The sequence below is a fragment of the Lissotriton helveticus genome, chromosome 11, assembly GCF_964261635.1.
Source record: "Lissotriton helveticus chromosome 11, aLisHel1.1, whole genome shotgun sequence".
Taxonomy (NCBI): domain Eukaryota; kingdom Metazoa; phylum Chordata; class Amphibia; order Caudata; family Salamandridae; genus Lissotriton; species Lissotriton helveticus.
In genome coordinates, this window is record NC_136072.1 from 306,522,313 (window position 1) to 306,546,074 (window position 23,762).

The following is a 23,762-nucleotide window of genomic DNA, read 5'->3' on the forward strand; positions in this document are numbered from 1 at the left end:
GCACGGATGCGGATAGCCAACGGCTCCACTGCCAGGGCAAAAAGCAGTGGTGAGAGCAGACAATACGTGAATCCAGGTGGTGGGAGCGACATAAGACGCCATGATTTTGGAGATGAAAGACTGTCCCAGCCCTACCTTCTGAGGCATCGCCCGCAGGTTTGTGCAGTCCACCCTGTTGAATGCCTTCTCCACGTCAAGCGAGAGGAGACATGCGGGTATATCGAGTCTGAGGACTTTCTCTACTAAATGGGCAATTTGCCACACATTGTCAGCCCCTTGTCGCTGACAAATAAACCCAACTTGGTCCGGATGGACAAGGCCTGGTAAGTACGGAAATACAGTTGCTGATAATAGGTCCGGAAAGCCTCCAATATGTCTCTGTCTGTCGTCACCCAGCTCACCTCACCCGCCCGTAGTTTAGCAATATGGGACTTAGCAAACTGGTGGCATAGTTTATGTGCCAGCAGCTTCCCAGTTTTTTTGGCCCCCATGTAATATCATTGACGTAAGGACAGTAGGGTGCGCTCAGCTCTACCTGCGGGATGGGCACACAGCTGGCCATGTAGTATGGCCAGCTGTCTCTTAGTGTGGTGAGCGGGAGCTGCCTTATCCAGTTGCTCCAGCTGTTTAATCTCTACAGTCATTTTAGCTTATATTTTTTGCACCTCACGCCTGTGTGCAATAGCTATGGTCATGATTGTGCCCCTAATGGTAACTTTAAAGCCATCCAAAGTGTATGTAGGGAGGTTTCAGGCAGGGCATTGAGACAGAAGTATTTTTCTATGCCCTTGCGTATCGCTGCCACATCCACGGGGTTGCGCAGTAAGTGAAGGGGCATGTGCCAGCGTGGGATTTGGTCCTGGCCAGCGTCACAGGTCAGGGCCAAGTGTGCATGGTCAGATATAGATATATCAGAGAGTTCAACTGTGTATAGACATCACAAGACCGAGGCTGAGACAAGGGCATAGTCATAGTCAACATTTCAATGTCCCGTTTGATTTTTGCAGATAACGCGCCTGTAATTTGGAACGTTGTGGCACTTCTATCAAGGGAGGGGTCCCACACCAAGTCTAGATCCCCACAGACAATGACATCGCCTTCTACCTCCCCCAGTTGCTCTTGCAGGGTACACCTAATAAAGGTATCCTGGGAGGTGTTAGGGGCATGTATGTCTAGCAATGTGAGTGACTGGCGCCCTCGCTGTAACTGAAGAGTTAGAAAGCAACCCTCCCTATCTTGTGTCTCTTTGATTACAGTGGTGTAAAAGGAGGCCTTGCATTGGATACCCACTCCCAGAATCTTGGAGGTGGTTTAGGCCCAGTGTCGCCTAGGGTATCTGGGGTGCACCATGCAGTGAAGGTCGGTATTATGCAGGTGGGTCTCTTGGAGCATCAAGACGTTTGGGTCTCGCTGCAGTACAGAGTTCCACAGTTGCTTGCATTTGTTCGGGGAGTTCAGGCCTCGGATATTTAGAGAAAATAAATGTTGTCCACCCGAAGCTAGTGGGGGTCACTTGGATTATCAATGGGGTGCCTAATTCGAGTCGGTGACAGTAAAGGGGCATTTATTTTATTCTGAGAAAAGGAAGCCAGCTCTACTGCCTCCACCCCATACCCTGATCCATTGTAGGAATCCACCTGTATTGGGGCCCACATCCACCCTCCCCCCAGAACCCCCCGCCACCAGGTCCGCCCCACCTGTCAGTGCCAATTAGAGTCCGACCTGCAAGAAAAAATGAAACAAGGCAATTAACAGCAAAAGACCAACTTGGTCTAACTCTGACTTCTATACGCGGAAACTGGAGCTGAGGTTCTCTAATCCCACTAGAGGAGTTACCCTCTGAAAGAATTAGTCTATGCGGGACGACCATCAGCAGTCCAAGGGGAGTTGGTAAATTCCCTCTTCAGAGAACCGAGAATCCCCCGTGCCCACGTCCATCAACATAGGGGCAGCACCGGGAGGGTATGGCCATTGGGTCAGAGCGTTTCCACCTCTAGCTTACCGTGTGCCCCCAAGGAGCCAGCAGTAGAGTGATCAGAAGAAGACTCTCTTCTAAGCACTCAGAAGTGATTGATTATGTCCTGTTTGACATCTTGGGAGGAGTGACCAGCTTGCTGTTTGCCGGCATGGCGCTGTGGGACCATAGTCCATTTGGGCTAAGATCATGCCCCAGTTCGGCAGGTCGAGGTGGTCTGTCACTGGTCAACGATTCATATGGGAGTCCCATCAGCATCTTGGCCTCCACCAGGGAGTGTAGTGAGTGGCGTGTGCACTCTCATTGAAATAGGAGAGCAAAGTGGTGGCCCCACTGATAGCGTATCCCCTGGGCAGGGAGCTTGTTCGTAACAGGTCTGAAGTTGCTACGTTTACAGAGAGTGACCGTGGAGAGGTCCTAGTAGAGTTGAATCTTGTGGCTCTGGAAAGTGAGCTCAGCCTTCACCCTAGCCGCTTGCATGATTGCTTCTTTTTTGTTGAAAAAGTGTGCCCTGGTCAGGATATCAGGACACCCACTTGCCCTCCCCACAATTAGTGAAACTCAATGGGCCCGGTCTAGCACGGGGGGCATCCTCATCTCCCTGAACAGCCTGAAGGAGTTAGGTTGGGTAGTTTTATAGAGCACACAGCTGCCCCAGCAAAGGGGCGTCCCAGGGCTAATAGCAACAAAAAAGCAACAGACGGCAGAAGAAAGCCAGTAATCACCAAAGGAGGGGAGTCATAGAAAGAGAGAGCCTGCAGAAGGGGCCAATAGTGAAGGGAAGAGGAAGGCCATAATGTCCGATCCCTCCGCACCCGAAGGGTCACGCCGATTGCGGATGTTGTTACGGCAACTCCGTTTTTCTAAGTCCTCCTGCTTGGTTTGCAGCTTGATGTGCTAATCTTCTATCGCATTGAGGCGGCGCCAGAGCATTTCTTGGTCCGCCACCCACGCGTCCACGGTCCGCTCCAGGTCATCCACCCTATCACCGATCTCTGACACCTCCTTACGAATGTCCTGTAGGCCCGCTTTGAAGTCATCTCTGTGAGATGAGATATCAGTTGGAATCTCCTGGAGAAAGTGGTCCATGTACCCATGGGACATTGGGAGCGAGAAATCTCCCTTTGCCGGCGGCGTGGAGGGTCGCGATGTCACCTCCGAATGTGAGATTTTGCCCCAAAGAGACATTACTGAAGTGTCCTTAGAGTCCTTGGAGTGGGGTATTGTTAGCGGAGGGACACCAAGTTAGATTTGGAAGACCCTCTTTCAAATCAACCCACCAGTCATCTGCTCCACACCCGCTGGTGTTCCCCGGGCCCGGGTAATACCGCTGGAGTGGGAGAGAGGTCCAACCAGGTACAGCTGGATGGGCAACACCACGAATCACTCCATCAGTAGGCCGGTCAGTATTGGCAGGCAAAAGTCTCTCAGGTTGGCCGGAGGCAGCAGAGGCTAAAGTCAAGCAGAGGAATGCCTCACCACCACCACTCTCACTGCCAGATCCGAGCGCAGGATACACGCTTGGGGCACCTTTGCATTCACACTCTGTGTCTATGGTGTGGATCGCTGCCAGGTTCACGGCGCTTCAGGTTGGGGGCCTTGAGGACTGCCGTGCAAGAGAGGTTGGTGGTCCAGCACCCAATACCCCAGCCCCCCACAAACACACCAAGGTCTTCCACGCATCCGGTGTGCGCCTCAGTGGCAGGCTCTCCTCTCAGTGGCCCAGCATGTGGCAAGTTTGACTGCTTACCGGAGAAAGACGGGCCCGCCTCTGCTCCACGGATGGCAGCATTGCAAGTTCACCATCAGGCTGTCATTTATGCGCCAGTGGGCCGGGGCGCTCCCATCCGGTCCAGGGCGTCCATGCTCACAGTCGCTTGGGGCCGCCCGCTCCCGGGTCTCGTGGCTCAGAGCATAAGCAGAAGACGTCCCTGTCAGTGCCTCACAAGTGGCGGAGGCTTTGGGGCTCAGTCCAGGCCTGCTCTCAACGACGTCACCCAGCTCTGCCTGTCTCAGCCACCTCAACGTCAGGCACTGTCTCAGTCGAGCTTCTGTCGGGGGGCCCCTCAGGGAGAAACAGGTGCAAGCCCACCCCGGCATGCTGGCCGAGCAAAGATTAGTGTTTCTACAGGCGTCAGACACAACATGGCGGCCGCTGGTACCCTCCGCCAGTCTCGATGCCCCAGCAGTGCAGGATGCTGCCTGTCAGGCCATTTGGTAAATATAAAGAAAGATGCGTCGGAATCAATATTTCAAACAACATTAAATGAGAAGGAAAATACTAATTAGACCTTCTACAGAAAAAGATTCCTCTCCTTTAATTGCTTTGAATAAACGTCACCGACTCAAAATGTGGTTCTCCATATTTATTTTTAATGTATATATATTTTTGAGGGAAAAATTAAAGAAACGGAACACATTTTCAATTGACTAGTAAAAAATGTAACCACAGATTATTTATCCAATCAGTACTCAAAAAAGCTTTGAAAGTTACCAAAAAAATACAGCTGTGTTGTATCTTACTAAGCATGGTGTAAAGGAACGCCCCCTCAAAGCCAGGAACGGAACACAGCTGCCGAGAGTCATCCGCTTCACATCGACTTCGACAGTTTCACTTCATGTCTCCCGCTCTCAACCGGCAACTCGTTAGACCGATTTCTCATTCATCAACTGGGAGAGTCTTCCTTGTTACTTCACTCCGCTCAAGCTTCAAATATATCCAGGGGGAGGCACCACACTGACCCTGGCTCAGCATCCCACCCTCGTCGCCATAAATGTAGTAATAACTCACTACTGTTGAAGGTTCCAATATTAAGTTTATTTGATATAAGTACAACAGGTGCTCCCGGCTTGGCGGCTTCAACAAATCTCTGAACATTCTAACCCGCACTCCCGGATGGAGCGCGGTTCATACCAAGGGAGCAGAGCGAGAGAGGGGGAAAATGGGGAGGTGGGAAAGGAGTAAAGTTACAACACACCTCCCTCCTTAGGGAAAAGTGGGGAGGGAAGAAACTGGAGGACTCCACACAAAGGGTGCGGGACGGATAAGAGGAAAGAGGGGGGGGGGGTGAGAGAAGGATACAGCACAGCAACATTGGGGTCGGAAACAAGGACCCCTTGCTATAGTCTAAGTAGGAGAACAGTCAAAACTGCACATTAACTGTGGTACATTAGCTCTGAACAGTTAGTGTTTTTGTCCAAATGACGTGGCTGGAGAATAATGCTTATTTGATCCCAAGGTATGTTCTGTAAAGATTTCATGAGTGGCCCTAGTCCATATTAATCTGCAGGAATTAAGATAAGGCTCTTTAAAATTCAGAAAGTAATGAGTAAAGTTATCAGGTTACATTATCCAACGTTAAACAACAGTAACTGTCTGGTGCATTTAAAATTCAGAAAGTAATAGGTAAAGCTATCAGGTTAGGAGAACCTGAGATTCCCTGGAGAAGGTGGGAAGGCATTTTCAAATCTTATTTAATAGCCATAGGAGGTAGCAATTACACCAATGTACGGAAACAGCATATACTACTCCACAATTTAGGCACGCAGGGGAGAAAGGTCTATGAAGATATAACCGGGAGGTTGGTTGAGGATGACCAAGAGGAGGTTGAGGAAGGTGTCAATGTCTATGAAAGCACACTGAGGGAATTAGGGTCTCACTTCAAGGAAAAAATAAATGTGGTGATGGAGAGGCATAAGTTTTTTAGGAGGGTGCAGAAGAGGGAGGAGAAAGTGAGCAATTACATAGCAGTATTGAGAGGCTTGTCAGCCACTTGTGAATTTGGGCAACTCACAGACTCGTTGATTAGAGACCAATTGGTGAGGTGCACCAATGACACCAAGACTCAAGAGGAATTACTCACCAAGAATCCCAACTTAGAGGAAGCCATAAACATAGCTAAGGGCCTAGAACACACAGCGAGGTGTATCAGAGAGATGAAATCGCAGGAGGGGACAAATAAAGAGAACAAGTCTAGCACAGAGGGAGATACAGTCTGTAAAGTAGGGGACAAGAGCAAAGAGGTTAATCGCAGCAAGTCTAGCCCTTTGGTGTGTTTTAAATGTGGAAGTCCCAATCATTTGGCCAGTAACTGGAAGTGCCCCGCAAGGAATGTGCAGTGTAGGAAGTGCAACAGGTGGGGACACTATTCCAAGGTGTGCAAAGCTCCTGGCAAAGCAGTGAATGTTATTGAAGAGTCTCCACAAGGGGAGGAAGGGGAGAGATCATACATTTTTCAAGTGGGTGAGGAGGAGGAAGATAAGGAGGACATGTATCCCAAGTGTGATGTTTTATTGGATGGGGTGAAGTTTAGTATGTACGCTGATTCATGCTCCCCTTACACTCTGGTAGATAAAAATGTTTTTGATGAAAAATTTGCTAACCATCCTGTTAAATTGATGCAACCAGACATCAGTCCCAAGGGGTATAACAAAGGAAAAATCCCCCTAGAGGGCATGCTGACAATGAGAATCTCCTTTAAGGATAGACACACTGTGGGAAAGGTGTATGTATCCTCTAGTGGCTCGACCCTTTTGGGCTGGAAACACCAGAAGCAGTTGGGTATCACTCTAGACCCGAATAATAAAGAACAGGTGCTATTAATTGACCCAGTAGGTATAGCGGGAAATCTCAGGGAAGAGTTTAAAGAGGTTTTCAGTGACAAATTGGGAGTTCTTAAGAATTATATGCACAAGATAATACTTAAGGAGGGGGCTGAACCTGTAGTGCACAAGACAAGATCTATACCGTTGCGCATGAGAGAGCCCCTCCAGCAGGAACTGCAGAGATTGGACAGTCAGGGAGTCATCACGGAGATTGAGAGTTCAGCCTGGTTGGCTCCGATTGTGATCACAGCTAAGGATGGAGGGAACAGTATAAGACTCTGTGTGGACCTGAGGGACCTCAACGCGAACATCATGGTGGACAGGTTCCCACTTCCCAGGATTGGTGAAATGTTGAGCACGATCAGGGGGGCAAGGTATTTCAGCGTGCTGGACTTGTCCTCTGCCTATTACCAAATCAAACTTCACCCGGATTCTCAGATACTTACGGCATTCACAACCCCGTTTGGTAATTTTAAGTTCCTGCGAATGCCTTTTGGTTTGGCGTCAGCGGCTGCGGCCTTCCAAAGGGTAATGCAACATGTGTTAAAGGACTGTAGGAACACCATATGTTTCCAGGATGATATTCTGATCCACGGAGGTTGTGAAGGTGAACACAACGAAATGGCAAAGGAGGTGTTGGAAAAATTGAGAGAGGTAGGGTTCACCACCAAACCATCCAAATGCAAACTAGGTGTATGTTCAGTGGACTACCTTGGTCACACTTTGTCGGAGGAGGGCATCAAGCCAAAGCACGACTTGGTCAGAGCAGTGAGAGACGCTCCCACTCCGAAGAGCAAAGAGGACATACTATCGTTCCTAGGGCTTGCTGAATACATGGCCAAGTTCATTAAGGATTTTGCAATGGTGTCACAGCCGTTAAGAGACTTGATCAAAAAAGACGTTGTCTTCAATTGGGGAAAAGAGCAAGAAATGTCAATGAGGGACATAAAGAAGGCCATCATCGAGGCCCCGTTTATTGGGAAATTTGACCCAAATGGTGCAACCATCATCTCGACGGACGCCAGTAACAGAGGTATCGGGGCCACACTGGCGCAAAGAGGTGGGAACAAAACCAACGTAGTGGCTTTTGCATCAAGAACCCTCACGTCATCAGAGAATAATTACTCAACAATAGAGAAAGAAGCTCTAGCGGTCTATTGGGCTATTTGTCACTTTAAGTTTTTCATCTGGGGAATTCCTTTTGAAGTACAAACCGACCATAAGCCGTTGGTCTCACTATTTACGAAGAAGGACATGGAGAGCATGACGCCTCGCATAGCCAAGTGGGCAGTGGGTCTGCAAGCCTACAACTTCAAAGTATCCTACATTCCTGGACAACAAAATAAGGTTGCGGATTTCCTGTCGAGAGCACCAGCAGAGGGAGAAGTGGTAGAAGAGTCGAGAGGGGACTCAATTCTGGAGCTGCGTTTAGCAGCGGTAGAAAAGAATACATGGAAAACCCAGATGGAACAAGATGAAATACTGAAGAGAGTGAAGAGACACATTCTCACGGGATGGCCAGAGAAATGCAAGGACACGGAAACGGAGATCCAACCGTATTGGAATGTGAGGGAGGATCTATCGGTAGAGGGAGACTTTATACTGAAATCTGGGAAACTAGTCCCTCCAGAAGCTTTAAGAAACCAAATAGTTGAATTGGCACATGAAGGACACTTGGGCCGAAGTCTGAGCAAAGCTAGACTTCGTACAGACTACTGGTTTCCAACGATGGACAGCGAAATGGAAGACAAGGTGCGTGATTGCTACGCGTGCGGATTAAGCGACAAGTCCAAGACCACGAGAAGGGCACCCTTGTCACCGGTAGAAGTACCCGAGGCTCCGTGGAACAAGTTAGGCTTCGACATAGCCGGACCGATACATGGCAAAGGGTCCCAAGACTGGTATATACTGGTCATGGTGGACTACTTCTCAAGCTGGATAACCTGCAAGATTGTCCACAACGTGAACACTAGGACAATCATAGAGTTCATGAAAGAGGTGTTCTCAAGAGAGGGAGTGCCTGCAACACTATTGACAGATAATGGCGTGCAGCTGATCTCAGAAGAAATGAAGGAGTTTCTCAAAGAATGCTCCATAGTTCATGTCCGCACACCCCTGTATTGCCCCAAAGCAAACGGCAAGGTGGAGAGAGTAAACCGAATGCTGAAAGAGTGCATACAGTTGGCCAACAGAGCGGGACAGAATGTCGAGGAAGCTATAAGAGGCATGTTGTGGGCATACCATACCACCCCAAAGTCTACCACCGGTTGCACGCCTTTCGAGTTACTGAGGGGGAGGAAAGCTGGCACCAAACTCACACCCAGTTGGATGGGGAGAAAACAAATAGAGGAGGTCAATCCCCAAGAGATCAAGAGGAGGATTGAAGCCAATCAGCGAAAATACAAGGAATGGGACGATAACAAGTGGGGAGTCTGGGAGAGAGAATACCAGCAAGGACAAAGGGTCTACGTGAAGAAACCGGATAGATTGAGAAAAGGGGGTGACAAGTTTTATGCCCCCAATACAATCAAAACACTAAACAAGAATTCGGTGGTCATGGAGGATGGTAGATTGTGGAGTCATGACAGGGTTGTTCCGGCTGGGGGGGGAGAATACAGGACACACACGACAAGGTCTGAGGGTGGGGACATCAGTGGAGATATCAGACTAGACAGGAGGAGTGACAGACCTAGGAACGCCCCCCAGTGGCACAAACACTTCCTAATGAGATAGCTTCTGGTAGGACAGCCCCGATAGCAAAGCAGGTTCCCCAGTGGCTGTCTCAGAGTCAGGACTGGCCAGTGGCAGCCCCACTCACTAACCCGGGGGAGGAGCATGCACCACCCCACCTTCAGCCTACCCCATCTGTTTTCTGTTTCATAGGGAGGATGATGTGTTGTATCTTACTTTGTTATGCACGCTTCCTATCCCCTGTTTCCCCCTCCACTTTTAACTGTGCATGGTACAGTCCACTTGACAGCCGGCGCTCGCAGTGGAATGTTGACACAGCGGCGCGGCTCCGAGGTTGACAGCTGACGGCATTCTGAGTGTTTACCTATTCAATAAAGAACCTAACACTTAACCAGGTGTCCTTCCTTACTACAAGCTGCTCATTCACATATACACAACAGCATTCTGTCTAGAGATCGCCCCATGCTCTCATAGGTGATTACAACATTGGACTACAGTTTTTTTAGTCCTCCTCTCAGTCTTTTTGTACTCTCACATTTGTTATATAATTTCTTTCATATTTTATAGGGCTCCTCTTCTCAAGGTCGACGTGTTTCGGTCTAAAATATTTTAGGCCTCATCAGGACTGGGGTAATAAGTTGGGTACCTTATATAGATATAGAATGCGGTGCTAACGATATTCCTTGTGCTTCAAAAAGTCCCCGCTGTTCAAAGTCAGGGAAATCACTTGCTCGGTTTCCAACAATGAGTTCATTGTCGTGATTCCGTTATATTTACAGCCTCGGGTCGCGTATGTAAAAGTCTATTACAGCTCAAGTTTTTATTCTATATTCTATTCACTCCATATTCTCCCGAGTATTTCGAAATCGCCATATCGACTTAACTTCTGTGACCGGCTTTTTTTAATCCATCACGTGCCACGTATCAGGCCAATTGGGGCAAGGGCACTCATCAGCCATACCTCAGCGAGTTTCGGGGGCAGATGATGACCCCCTGGGCCCGTGGGAGAGCCTCAGGCTCCTGCACCAAGATGGTGGCCGCCAGCTGCAGCCTTCAATCATGGAGCTACCACAGGACATAGAGCTGCAGATCCGGCTGCTCGGGTGCAGGCAGTCACCAGGCGTGCCCCAGCAGGTTCCAGGAGCAGGTAGGAGCGCCCCGGTCAGTTGCTGATGCGCCAGTATGTTGTGGTGCATCTCAGCGGGTGCTGGGAAGACGGAGTGAAATGGAGACACGTCATACACCATTGCTCCCGTGGCCACGCCCTGAGGGGTATCTTTTTATGAACTGGAATACTGTTTTCCTGTCTTCTTCCTGGTAATTGAGACAGGCAAAGAAGAAGTTGGCTCTTTGTTGAGACTTGGATGAGGTCGACAGACCAAAGTATGTGCGGTGACTATGTAGTCAGTTGCCGGTGAATTACCATGCGCTTTTGCAGTGCTTCAACCAGAAAGTGCAGAGGTGAAGTCACTTGGAAGCAGCAACAAGCAAGCCTACCCCTCATTACAAAGACAACTGTACCTCTTCACATCTGCTGGAAATGGAAACAGGTCACTGTGAGATGAACCGTGGCTGCAGATGGTGTGCTGGTGTGTGCAAGATGTGGCTGCCATTTGTGGCCCGCCATGTCATTGTCAGTTGCAGAGACGAGAATAGAGCTGCAGCATTCTTCTGTGCTACATGCACATATTTCCTGCCATTTTAAGGTGGCACAGATAGTCTGGCAGCACTTGAATGGACCCGCTATGGGCTCCAGGGGTATGGAAGGCCACTGAGAATACCTAAGGCAGGAAGAAAGCAGTTAATATGCATGTGCATGAAATTCCTCAGCTGTGGGTACCCAGCTGAATGTATCTGAAGATGGAAGATAGCTTAGGGCCAAGAACAGTCTTGAAAAGCTGTAGAGTGTGGTGATGCAGTGAGCAGTGAGTCGGTCTCTACCTGGTCTAACAACAGTACTTCTAACATTTTACACAAAACATCACTGACTGCTTCAGTGTTGCCCTTGTAGGTGCCTCCACCAGCAGAAAGAGCCCAGGTCCTTGCAAATAAGTGCCAGTACTTAATACCAAAAATTACACTCAAATTTAGTAGGAGTTATTTTTAAGGATTGCGGGTTAGACTCCATTCCCACAAGGCAGTGGAGGCATGTACTACTCTGCCGCAGCGGACTACAGTCCACCCATAATTACAGATCTTTGACTGTCTGGAGGGGATCTCTATGCTTTCAGAGCAGCCAATGCACTGGCAGACGTTTTTGTTTTTCAAAAACAAACACCCAAAGCAAGTGAATGATTTTGAAATAAAAAAACGACTAATGGGCCCTTTCGCCCTGGGAGTTTTCTCCTCCATGGTAGGGGGTCATTTTTAATTTCAGTTGTTATTGTTCAGGACAGCCAGAGGCTTTTCCTTAGTCTCCTTACTTAGACTGATGGCCCGAAGGGCAATTGATACAAGGATTCCGCAGGCAGAGCCAGCTGGAGCTTCACCACTACAAACAATGGTTCACTTGACTCTAAACACAATGGATGAACCAACAATTTTGCTGAGAGGGTACTCTGTCACATTTGTGATGGATTACCCTGCCTGCCGACGCCAAATAAAGCCCTTGATTTGTTACTTATTCAATGGGCAAAGTGGAGCAAGCACTAAAAATTATCTCATGCCTTTTTCAAGGTCCGGTAATATAGGAGAATTCTGAGCAGTACCTCTTCTTGCTGTCATCTTTGCCCGGTCTCTGTGATACAGCAGATTGAGGGGGTCCAATCATGACCTTCCACTCAACACGCTAGGCTTCTCTGGCTAGTTCAGCTATAAGGGCTTCTTTGTGTAGGATCTCCCTGTGATTGCAAATGGAAGACTGTGATGTAGTGCAAATTTTGCTCTTTCATTTGTAGGGGTGCATCATACTCAAAAGTAGTCCGCACCCACATATATTTCTTTGTTGTATTAACATGTGGCATTAGAATGTGAACTGTAATAACATGAAGGGTGACATGTTAGGGATATTTTCAATGTAACTTGAAGAAATTAACATTGAAACTAGATGGGCTTAGTTGATAACATGAACGTGTAGAATTCGTACCTGCTGTTGACAAATATTAACACATTTGACGTGCTTATATAACGTGATAATTTAGAAGAGCCCAGTAAAAGAGTTCCTTTAAACACATATTTTAAAAGGTTTGGGTGTCAATTCTTATGTTGGTCGATTTCTGTAGGCCTTGCATTTCCCTGGGAGCTCTTGCATTAGAGTTAATAGTTGAACAGCCCTGGCTGGTAAGAGCGGTGGGGCTCAGTGGTGGGGATTCCGATGGACGATGAAGAAGGAAAATTAATTTTCCCTCATCATCGTCAGTCAAAATCCCCTCCACCGGGCCCCACCGCTCTTTCCTGCAGCGGCTGCGGCTTCAGTTTAATTTCATGTGCATGTTGGATTTGTTCTTTCTCCCGTTTCTGTTGCAGGTGGAAAAATCATCCTTGTTAGCTAGAATAATGTCTTTGTTTTAAGAGTTAGGCTTAGGGAGAAGAGGATACATTGAGCTTTGATACTGATAATGGAGAACTGTTATACTTTCTCATCGGAGCAAGCCTGGGAATCAAGGTCATCTCGTTAAGGACTTGGAACATCGCTGCCTAATGGAAAATTGCCTACGAGGAGGAGGCTTGACTAGATGGTGTGATGCTGCAAAGCACCATGGGATGCTACCTGTGGTATTGATGTATCAAAGTTAGGGAAAGTGTCTGGTGGACTTCTGCCTTGCCTTGAGAGAGATAGCATCTTAGCTCTGTAGCTTTATGCTAGTTGACCCATCTGATGTGAAAAGACTTCTTAGGAATGCTTCACACGCTGACACTTTATTGGATCTTGTCTTGGGCTATGCTAAGTCGGGATGTCATGCTAGTGCTAGTGTAGGGACAGATTAAGGCTTTTATACCCACGAACTTCCAATGAAGGGGAATCTTGACGTCTGCTCAGTCATCTTTTGTATCCTGATTCTCAAACTGATTACTCTGTGCATATTGCACCACCTAAATCTCATCTGTAGATTTGGGTTTGTATTAGTTCCAATGTATTTCTACACCGCCACCTTGAAGTGCCTGTATGTCCAGCTGTTTTTGTCTTTGTAATAAACAAACTAAATCTGATTGAGAGTCTGTGATTCTTAGGAGTCATGGCAAAAGGGAATTGAAATGATTTATTAGCTAACAAATTCTCTCCCCTCCACACTTTCACTCTGATAAAAAGAACCATCGACCTGAGGTTCCAGAGTAGATGTAGAACATGGAACCCAGCTCGTTCAACTGCCACCATATAATCCTTCTGGCTAGCCGCTAGTGGGTGGTGCTGTGCATGCTGTCCTGCAATCCAATCTGAATATAATTACGCTTGATCTTGTAAGAAGTTTCTAGTTTTCTGCTCAAAGGGAACACCTTGACTTCACAGAGGGATATGCCATCGACCATGAGAATGAGCTAAAAAATAGTTGTGTTTATGCAGAGTTTTATTCAGAGGGTTAACTGAATTTCGGACTGCTGAACTGAATTTTTTCTTCTGGACTCTCACCTGCGGTAGTCCCTGTCAGGATTACTGGGGCTCTTGTAATGTAGTCCCAGTGTTCTCAACAGAGAAGTGAATCAGCATTTGACATAAACTGGTTGTTTATTGTCAAAACAGCAGTGTTATAAGCAACTTTCCTAGATGGGCAGACTATAGCGTTGGTGGCACCCAGTGCGACAATCTTTGTTGGCGCTCCCCCATGACATCCTTCCAACAGATTCCCTCACTACTACCCTCAAATTGTGTCCCTCATCTCTTCTTAGACCCTTTTTCCCATATTTATTTTATAGTGCTACTTATCCCAATGTTGTGTCAAAGCACTTTACATCATAAACATATTATACAATGAGTCATACAAGTGATTCTTTGTGGCAACTGACGCCAAAAGTACAGGAAGGACTTTAGACACTGTTCTGGCTGATAACCAATTAACTGATGATCTAACACTGGACCAACCAGACCAAAGGGGGACTGTTTTGGGTAACTATATTCTAGCATTTGATTTGATTAATATACACAAGAGTGCCACTAGCCAGAATGTGACAATACCCAAAATGTCCCGATCTTTTTCAACCAGGGATGTTCATTCACAATAGACTAGATTTTTTTGTCATGGGGGCTTATGAAATACTATTTGAGAAGTGATATTGTGGATGCATACTATGGAGACCATAATCCACTAACCGTCACGTTTTCGCCTCCATTGCCTGCTGTACATATTCTTGCTCGGATTACACATGAAAGGCTTATTTAAAAGCCCCTTTCATCATGAGTGCGTCACTTTTTATGACACTCCGGCGATGCAGAGTGCAGACCCATATCTACGAGGCCATGCAAAGCCACTTTGCATGGCTTTTCATGGTGTTATAGATATGGTGTAAAGCAATGCAAAGCAAGTTGCTGCATTGGCTTACACTGTGTCAGGGAGGCGTTCTATGGGTGTTGATGTGGGTGTTACCACGCTAAACCCATGGGTTTAGACGCATTCCCAGATTTCCATGGATCTGTAAACCTGGCAATGCATCAAAACTGAATGCTTCTCCGAGCGAAGGCAAGATGGCCGCGAGTGGTCCGTAGCACCTAGTCGCAGGCTTCCCTCTTCCTGACCCGATGTAGCAAGATACACTTAGAAGGATGCGGTGGACCCTATCGCGCCAGGATTTTAGTGCGTTCGAGAGGCAACAGGAGTTGGGCTCGGCGTGGTGGATTCTGCACTCGGCAGAGACATTGTTTTCACTCATAAGATTCGGCTGCATGAGGATTTTGGCGCTGCTGACAAAGCCAACCTCAAGACAAGCAAGGATGGCACCTCGGGGGCCTAAACCGGCTAAAGATAGTAAAGACGCTAAAGATCCTAAGGCTCCTGCTGGAGCCACTGACTGCGTTATGGAGAATAACAAGCCCTTACAACCGGCAAGTGCCCTGCTCCGGTCCACGGGGGGAGCAAGGAGGCCCCCAGCGATATTATTAAAAAAACTCCCTGAGCAACAATCAGGTTGGTGCCCCGGCGGTGGCACTGTGAATCCAGGCAGCAAAGGCACACAAAGCATTCTGAGCAAGGGAACGGGCGATCACGCTCACACACAGAAAGAAAGTAAAGATGCTGCCAAACCCAGAGACTCCACGCTCCGGCAACCCACCTTGGACGAGGCTTTCTCCAGCAAAAGGCAGAAATCAACCCCGGCAAGAACCGCGAATGTATTGGACGTGGAAAAGGGCGACGCTGGAGCTCACCACGAGGAGGCTGAGGCTTCAGTTGCCGACCAATGCCGTGAAATCACGCCACCTAGGAGCGCTGGCCGAAGCTACGAGAGCAGGGATACGGAGCAGCGGGATGTGAGACACAGAGAGCAGCCAATGAGAAATGGAGGTTCTTCAGCGGTTGAGGAGGGCGAACAAGGCCGACCCCCGGCCCCGGGGAGCAGTGATCTGAACATGGCCAAAGGAACTGTGAGTCCTTCACAGTTAGACTCAGGCCTGGCTGTGTATGAAGGGGGGGCAGGCTCAACGGAAGGGGACTGCTTCTACTCCCTGAACGAAGACTCAGAGTCATTGATGTCAAGTGAGGAGGGCTCACTGGAGGATACAGACTCAGACTCAGGCTCAGCAAGTTCGTCATTTGGCTAGGGGAACACACAACAAAAAAGGCGATCTAAGGTTAAGGATAGAGTAAACCCTGCCAGCACTGCCAGGAAGCTAGTGCGGGACTAGTCTGCCACATCCCAGATGTACCAAGAGGGTGGAACAAAAACTGAGCAAGCAGGGCAAGCCACATCTCCTCCTCAGACTCAGCCACAAGCTGCCTCACTGGACCTCCTGTTGGCCACTCTGAAGCAGATGCAAGGGGAGGCAAGGCTTGAAAGTCGCAGGGCCAAACAGGCAACAAAGAAAATCCAAAATTCCCTTAGGAACATGAACAAAATATATGAGGGCATGGCAATGAGGGTGACTGAAGTGGAGGAAAGGACTGAAAGGCTCGAAGATAATGTTAGCAGATGGCAGTCTTTTAAGCAAGCTGAAGAGAAGATAACAGAGGACGTCCAGTGGAAGCTAGAGGACTTCGAGAACCGTCAGAGATGGACCAACATAAGACTGTTGGGTGTGGCTGAAGGGATGGAAGGGCAGGATGTTAGGATGTTTGTGATTAATCTGTTTAAGGGTGCATTTCCTGAGGTGACCTGTTGGAACTGGGAGACCAAAGTGCAGAGAGCACACCGATATCCCCTGACTGTAAGGAAAGGACCTGGGGCATCCCAGTTAGATAGACCTAGAGCAATTCTGGTGTATGTGGGCAACTATCTGTTGAGGCAGGAGATCATGGAAAAGGCAAAGCCTGAGTGAAAGCGAACATTTAACCAGGTCACGTTCTTCGCCCGCCCAGAGTTTTGTCACGCCACCGTAGAACGGAGGTGGAGACTCAGGCAGATGATAGCTCCATTTCAAAGTCTTGGTTCTGAGGCTTATTTGTTGTTCCCTGCAAGACTCAAGGTGATTACGAAGGGCCAGGTCAAATTTTTTCTTTCTGAGGTGAAAGCACAACAATACATGGAGGAATTGAAAGGGTTAGAGAGGGCTTGAGGGATAGGGTACTGTGAAGCGGCGTCTTCTCATGCCTCGACCGAGCCTTCTCCGCTCGGACGTACTCCATACTGGGATTCTGGCCCCGAGGCGTCCCTAGATACGGACATGGCAACCTACACCCCTCGCCTCTGTCCTTTCTTACAGGATCCAATCAGGAACATCGCCTCACAGGAAACACACCATCATGACCCCGGAAGTCCCTCCTCCCCTCCAGCCCCGGACACTGGAAAAAGCGGAAGCAGAGACAGAAGCGGCGTCGGAGCAGCGATCTCGTGGCAGGAGACTCGGACCGGAGTGGAAGCGGAAAAGGAGACCGAAGAAGCCGAAGACGTGTGGAGTGAGGACTGGTGGAGTCCACAGGAGGAAGCTGGAGAGCGGCCGCAACTCACCGGAGAGTTGCGGCGGAGCGTGTGAGTACCCCAGAACAACCTCCATAGCACACTTGGTGCTCTGTATATATCTATATCTCTTTAGTATCACATGGCCTGGCCCAACACTGTATTCAGACTGTATAGCACTTCTTCACTTATATAGCACCTTAGCGATAGCCCATTCCCTCACAGACCCCTCACAAGACACCCTTTCTCTCTCTCTATACCTTGTCCCTTCCTTCCCTACCTCCTACCCTACCATCCCCTCCCTCACAGTCGCTTTTGATCCTCTCACTTGACCCGGTTATTGGTTGCGGTTCGCGTGTATTATAGTCCGGTCGGACTAACGGCTCCCTTGTTTTCTCTCTCCCCCCCTACCTCCGAGGACCGCCCCAGCTCCGAACCTCCTCAAAGATCCAGCAACCCCGGAGCGACCCAGGAAGAAGCCGAACCGCCACCCTCTGGAGCCTTGTTATTTTGGTGTTTCCCCACTGTCCCTTGCATTGGCAACTACTAGTGTTGGAATAAAGAGTCGGTCATTGCCCAATATATTCGGCCTCCTTGCCTGATTTTCCGGCCCGCTATCACCCCACGAGGACAGGTACGTCTGCTGTAAGCGCAGGTAAACCCAGTTACCTTCCTCAACAATCTAACCGGCGTTTAGTTGGCAAAGGGTAATGCAATTATTAGATTATAGTGGGGTAGGTAAGGGGTGCACCGTAGAGACACAGTAGAGTATCGGGTGGGAGGAGGCTGTGACGGCTGCGAGCTTTCTGCGGCCACACATAGGTCATGGTTGACCTATTTGCCTGTAAAGGGGGGTCTCAAGGGAGGGCTTGGGGAGGGGTGGAACAGGGACGGGAGAGTGGGGGAGGGGGGCACCAAGGGGGGCACACACAGCACAGCACAGATCAACATGGTGTTTAAATTTACTAAAATGGATGGCGGAAATGTTGGCATTCCCATTCAAGGTATCTTAATGTGTGTTCGGATTACGTCCATAAATGTCTGTGGTCTTCACAACCAAGCAAAGAGGCAGCAAGTCGCCTCTATGCTGAAGGATATGCAGTTGGACTTGGTATGCTTACAAGAGACCCACATCGAGGGGACAAGGGCTTACCTCCTAGAGCAGCTAGGGTTTTTCCTCTTGGCATGTACTAAACAAGGCACTAGGACTAGAGGGGTTGCTGTATTAGCTTAAAGGAGCGATATTAGTGTGAATAGGAAACTGGAAGATCAATGGGGCAGATGGGTTCTCCTAGAATGTGTAATACATGGGGAAGTATATACTATTGTCTCAATCTACGGGTCCACAGAGGACGATACGGACATCTTTGAATATCTGGATACAGAATTAGCCTTATGGCCGGAACCGATAATCTGCTGCGGGGATTTTAATATCAATGGTATGGCTGGCTTACGGATTGAGCGGTGACAGATTTAAACAGGTCGTAAAAAAATGACAGGTGTCGCAATAGTCAATCTTGCCCAACACAACTCGCTAGTGGATGTCTAGGCACGATTGAATCGTACAGGCACTGGTAGTAGTCCCATTATAGGCTTCTTCAACCAGTAGCTTGTGAGCTACTGGTAGCCCTCCAGGTGCATATAAGTAGCATTCCTGTGTGCAGGCTAGCCTAAAAAATGAGAAGGTTTTCTTTGGTTAAACAAATATAGGTATACGAAAATTGAGAGAGTATATTAGAGATAAAAATATATTAATTTTCAGTACTCATAAGCTGATATTTAGATAAAACTAGCTGAATTTCCTAAATATATTTAAAGCTGACATTTGAGTGGTAAATCATAAAGTATTGTAGAGACTTTTTACAAATGTTATTAGCTTGGTGTTAGAGAGGTTGCAGCTATGTCTGTTATGTATTACCCATGTATAGGCATTCCATATTGATAAAGTCTTTTTAACATTGCTGCTGGCATCCATACATTGACGTGATCGCATGCAGTAATCTTGCATATGGTGTTCACAAACTTAATTTTGTCTGATTTGGTCACTAGTACAACACTAATAATATTAGGAGCTCTCAAAGAGATTCATTGAAAAGTTGTAGCTCTTATTACAGAAAAGGTTGGAGACCCCTCCCCTAGAGGATGCAAGCACTAGGAATCGGTGATGCCCCATTGTGTGTGCCAGGTTGTGAACATACGGGCCACCCTGATTGTTGGGGAGTCCTGTAGTGGAGGGTGGGAGCGATCAAGTGTGGGGTCTGCTAAACAGTTGTAATATCCTCCCAGGAGAACCAAACCCACCAAATTGGGGGCCAATACCCTTGAAAATTCAGCTAAAAAGGTTGTCTGCTCTGCGTTTGGTCCGTAACTGCTGCCCATGGTGATATCTCAGTCATCCAACCATCCAGTGACCACCACATAGCGGGCCGCTGGCTCTATCAGATGTCTAGTGTGCTGAAAGGGGATCCCAGGCCACACCCTTACTAGTACTCCCCTAGCAAAAGCAGAATAGTTAGTATAATGGGCCAGCCCTCTCCATCTACGCTGCAGCGCTGCTCCCTCTTTAGCAAGGAGATGTGTTTACTGGAGGAGCACTATCTGAACTCTTCATCTATTAGGATATGACAAAAGCCTTATGCCTTTTAGCCATAGTGTGCATTCCCTGTATATTCTATGACAGAAGTTTATACTTCACAGGGGTGACCATTGGGCATGGGAAGGACAAATCGAATGGCACCATTGGACTCGTTTGTTGGAATCCCTCATCTCCACTTGGGATGGAGCACTTACACAAGGCACATACCAAATCCCTCTTCTCAACAGGCATACAAGAAACTCCCCAACACTCAGACCCCAGGACAAGTGCTGGGTCCTGGTTCGGGATCAGCAATCACCACTTGTCATCTTGTGCCCACGGACGCTTCAGGATCACAACTCAGCCAAAATCATCTCCCCCCAGCGCCATCAGATGTCCAAAGCAGGCTGCAGTGTGCAGCGGAGCTCAGGGGGTACGACTATGTGTTTGGGGGTCCCTGGGTGCATTATAAGTACAGATATAGTCGGATGAGGATCACTTGGAGGGAGCTCCGAAAACCTCCAACCTACAGCATCGGCATTCAGCCATGCCCCCTCTGACTTGGTCCTCCTTTAATGATAAAAACATCTTGGAAATTATCTAGGATAAAATTTAATTCAATAACATCCTGAAACTTGAAGCTTAACCACTGCCCCTTATTCAAAGATCTTCTGTAGAATTACCATGGCTTGTTTTAACATGTGGGGAGTTTTACATTACTGAAAAGATAAGTTGGGATTTTGGTCCAGAGGTACATGGTAGCAGTTATTATACATCTCTATTTGTCGATATGTAGAGTGAATTATATCCCTGACTGATCCAATCTTTTTTAATTTCCTCAAATTATTCTCAGGCGAAGAAGGTTCATATAGGGAGGCCACAAGTGCTCGTAGTTCTTGAACATATTTCAATAGTGATTTTCTATTGACCAAGTTACCTATACTCCTACCATGAATAAGATTAGTCAAAGTTTTGCCATTAATAATCACAACAGGGATGAACATGCATAAAGTTGGCCACCAGTCTTAGGAACTCTGCAACTGTTCTCTTCCTGTGGCAACACTGAAGCTTTAGGGTATGGTGTGGGCTGATTACTGGGGCGTCCAAGGTCGCGGAAGTGATAGTCCACCTAGTGAGTGACCTCACTATCTGTTGTGTTCATCACTAGGCTATGGAGAAGGAGGTTTCTATTCCCCTGTACCCCTGTACTGAAGCTCAAAGATGTTGGGGGCACCGAAAGGACAGCCATCATGCAGGTTCCACATGCCCACGGTGAGGAGTTGCAAAACGGAGTTAACCAGCACAAACAGCACTGTGAGCGAACTTAGAGTGTAGAGCATCATGGCACTGGGAAGCAGATTTGAAGACAGCTGACCAGGAAAAGTGGGTCACCAACCACACGAGGAGTGTTGTTGCGACACTGCGCTTGAGATGCTTAACTGCAGTGGAAATGCCCCAGAAGAAAAATAGGTAAAGGTGTAACACGGTACACCCACTATTCGAATAGAAACTTGGTTATACTCCAATTGTAAGTAACTGTGTTTCCCAATGCCTCATTTGAGAAACACATGGCATCATTCCCATGACATATGGTACCCTGTCCTTATGTCATTATTTACTGGGTGGTCTTTAATTAAATAGCCCAAACATAATAAATAGTAAATTACATTGCTGAAAAAGATTAAGTTCTACAGCAAAGAGAAACAGCACAAATATGGTTTTGTACATGTAATATTTATCATAAAGTGTACATACAAGAATAATTATTCACAAAAGCTACTCAATTTTTAGTAGGTGTTTTAGCAAGTATATAGCCCTATAAAATGCTGAATGAAAAAGGTTGAAAACACAACAATAAGAGAGAGACTTTAGGCTGAATCAAAGAAATTGCTGTAATCGTACAATACTATACGTCTTGGACCTTCTTTATTTAAAAATTGTTTTTGTCCTGTCAGTATCTGTCAATATTTTCACCTAGTGGCCAACATCCATGAGTCTCCTCAGGACATGGACCGTGGTGCCCTAAGATCAATCAACTACCACCTCAATATGTCACATCCATGGAACAGATAGAGAAATTCTAAATGGTCTGTAGGTGGCATGTCACACATTTCACAGACCAACTCGCTCAGTGCATTCCTTCTAAGGTTGTGGAAGAAGCTAGGCCACAAATTACTGCTAGGGCAAAATCAAACTTACTTTAACACCTCACACCATTAGCCTTTGATTTGTTGATCTACTACATCAATTTAGTTCTTCTATGATAAATAATTTCTTGTTATTCTTCAATAACTGCTGCGACCTTCTCGACTATTATTTCTGTGACAACATATGTGGTCTCATGTGGTCACTCTACCCTCCCAGGATTATTGAGTGTATTAATGAATTGTTTGGCAAAAGTGGTGTTCTGTAAACCACCATGTTCACAAGTGACCGTAGTCCATGTTGTTGGCTACAACATGAATTCTGAAGGGATGCTGAATCATTTACGCATTTGATCATGATGCACCTGACATATAGATTGATTTTTAAGATAACACATTAGATCATAATAGTCCTATAATCTGGGGATTTAGAGGTTTATTTTGTGGCTACTTCTCCTGTATGTCAAAGGAAAAAGGGACTGATGAATTATAAGGGGTGAAACTGGGCACTCCAATTTATATGTAGACCACTTACTCATGTGTACTCTGAATAAATAGTTAAGCGTGCTGGGTGGAATTGAGGTAGCCAACCCCAAGCTAATCTAAAGTATGAGATGCAAGTGTTTGGGTACACTTGCTCCTACACACACTGCTGGGGTGCAACTGAACCTGTTGAACAAAATATACAATATTTCAAAATCACCTTTGTATATGCTATACACGCACTGTCTCAGAGCATTAAACAATTTATTACAGATCACTCTCAGCAATTACTTCATTGTTTTTCTCATTTCATGCTTGAAATAAACATAACAAGACATTTAATTATGAATACATGGAATATGCAATGTCAACAAACAGATTTCTGTTATCTTTTCCCAATGCATTTCGGGATAACATTATCGCTTTGTCAGGGGAACTGGAATAAAACAAAATGCCAATGTTAGACACACAGGGAGAGAACCGTTACACAAACAATTGTAGAATTAGGATCGTGACAAAAGTGCTCAAACTGGCACACTGTGTGATATAGACATGGTGATGTGCTTCAGTGACAAGTATGGTGTCTCAGTCTACAACTCTAACAGAGTTCTCAAGTCAACCTCCAATGACATGTGAGTGACAAACTGCATGCATGCTAGTGACTACAACCCTATTATGCCTGACTATATGCAAAACGTACCTCCAGAAAAATTTGCTTCGTCACATATCCCGAATTGAACTCCTGAACCACGTCTGTGAAACGGAATGTCAATACTGTCAATACGAGTACGTAACACCCAAGTAAACAACAATACCGCGTACCGGCACCCTCTGCTATCAAAAGAACCACAAGTTACCTGTGATTTTGAATCTTCTATAGATATTTACTTGTGGGTGTATCCCACTATGACCTAGTACTATTCAGGAAAGCTACAACCGAAATAATGAAACTGTCAGCTACCAGTCGCATACCCAAGTAATCAAAGCGCGTGGTTGAAAACCGCTGGCGTCTTACCTCAAGATCAAGACCGATAATTCCAACGTACTCGTCGTCTGTCTCAAAAGGAAAAGATACTTCCTGTGTACGCAACGTGTGTTTAAGGCATCACATTGTAATAGACAGAAATAAAGGGTTAGAAGAACCCGTACCACCAGTGATTGCGGCTGAGGCGGCCATATCGGACAGATACTAGTTCCAGTGAAATAAATGAGTATCATCCGCTGAATACCACATATATATATATATATATATATATACTGTGAACCACTCAACAGAGAATCCAGGTGTGGAAAATCGCTATCTATGGAA

At 47.0% G+C, this 23,762-nt stretch overlaps 1 protein-coding gene across 2 annotated transcripts in view; it reads right to left on the reverse strand.

Annotated features, from left to right (window-relative positions):
- KLHL6 (kelch like family member 6) overlaps nucleotides 1–23,762 on the reverse strand; it is an 815,903-nt gene that overhangs the window by 82,945 nt on the left and 709,196 nt on the right. The window lies entirely within an intron of this gene.